The following is a 1,674-nucleotide window of genomic DNA, read 5'->3' on the forward strand; positions in this document are numbered from 1 at the left end:
ACCACCTCCCTGGGCAGCCCATTCCAATGGCTGATGACCCTTTCAGCGAAAAAATTTTTCCTAATATCCAGCCTGAACCTCCCCTGGGGCAACTTGAGGCCATTTCCTCTTGTCCTGTCGCCTGTGACTTGAGAAAAGAGACCGACCCCCACCTCTCTACACCCTCCTTTCAGGGAGTTGGAGAGAGCAAGAAGGTCTCCCCTCAGCCTCCTCTTCTCCAGGCTGAATAACCCCATTTCTACTAAGCACACATCAATGAGAAGTTACCAGACCCGATGCTCTGCTTGGGCTACCTTTAGACATTGAGATCACGGGCTGAACTATCTTTACTTCAATGATTAAACACTTTTTTTTTCAACAGAACCCTTTGTCTCCCTGCAGACAGAGCCTGACAGCTCGACAAGGCTTTGCATAATGCATGGAGCCACGCAGGCCTGTAGGACCTGCTGCAGGAACAGCGAGTGCACAACAGGGTGTGTGTTCAGCAATGACTATTTTAGAAGCCAGGAGCTTCTAAATTTATCATTTATCATCACACCAGGAAAAATGACTGGCCACCCAGCTCTAAGGGCCACCAACCACCTTCCTCATTTTGTCTGGCTGTCAAATGCCTGGAGAGACTCAATTGGTGGGAGATATGCTTCAGAGAATCAAAGGGGCTGGAAGGGACCTCTGGAGATCATCTAGTCCAACCCCCTGCCAGAGCAGGGCCACCCAGAGCAGGTCCCACAGGAACGTGTCCAGGTGGGGTTTGAATGTCTCCAGAGAAGGAGACTCCACCACCTCTCTGGGCAGCCTCTGCCAGGGCTCTGCCACCCTCACAGGAAAGAAGTTCCTCCTCAGGTTTAGGTGGAACTTCTTATGTTCAAGTTTGTGCCCTTTTCCTCTTGTCCTGTCCCTGGGCACCACTGAAAAAGGACTGGCCCCATCCTCCTGACACCCACCCTTGAAGGATTTATAGGTGTTGATCAGATCCCCCCTCAGCCTTCTCTTCTCCAGACTAAAAAGCCCCAAGTCCCTCAGCCTTTCCTCAGCAGGGAGATCTTCTAGCCCCCTCATCATCCTCACAGCCTCTGCTGTCCCCTCTCCAGCAGTTCCCTGTCCTTCTGGAACTGGGGAGCCCAGAACTGGTCCCAGTGCTCCAGATGGGGCCTCCCCAGGGCAGAGCAGAGGGGCAGGATGACCTCCTTATGGGGCCTCCCCAGGGCAGAGCAGAGGGGGAGGATGACCTCCTTCCATCTGCTGGCCACACTCTTCTTGATGCCCCCCCAGGAGACCATTGGCCTCCTTGGCCACAAGGGCACATTGCTGGCTCACAGACAACTTGTTGCCCACCAGGACTCCCAGGTCACCCCAAATAAGTCACTCCCAAAACACCCCAAAGAGCAGGTCCTAAGCTTCTCAAGTGACCAGAATTACCAACAGGTTCAACCCCAGTGCTTTCTTCCCATTCCAGAGGGGGAAGGAACATTCCCATCAAAGCAAACTGCTGCAAAACCTCATTACTGGAGGTGCTGAAGGAAACCCACGCTGTGACAGCTGAAATAACCAACCCATACATAACTCCACACCCAGCACCTCCACAGCGGTACTTGACTAGAAGTCACAGAATCACAGAATCTTCTAGGTTGGAAGGGACCTTAAAGATCATCTTGTCCAACCGTCAACCTCACT

General features: G+C 52.7%; 1 protein-coding gene across 3 annotated transcripts in view; it reads right to left on the reverse strand.

Moving 5' to 3' along the window:
- NUP98 (nucleoporin 98kDa) overlaps positions 1–1,674 on the reverse strand; it is a 65,023-nt gene that overhangs the window by 11,947 nt on the left and 51,402 nt on the right. The window lies entirely within an intron of this gene.

Source organism: Calidris pugnax, unplaced genomic scaffold (assembly GCF_001431845.1).
Source record: "Calidris pugnax isolate Ruff unplaced genomic scaffold, ASM143184v1 scaffold378, whole genome shotgun sequence".
NCBI classification, from domain to species: domain Eukaryota; kingdom Metazoa; phylum Chordata; class Aves; order Charadriiformes; family Scolopacidae; genus Calidris; species Calidris pugnax.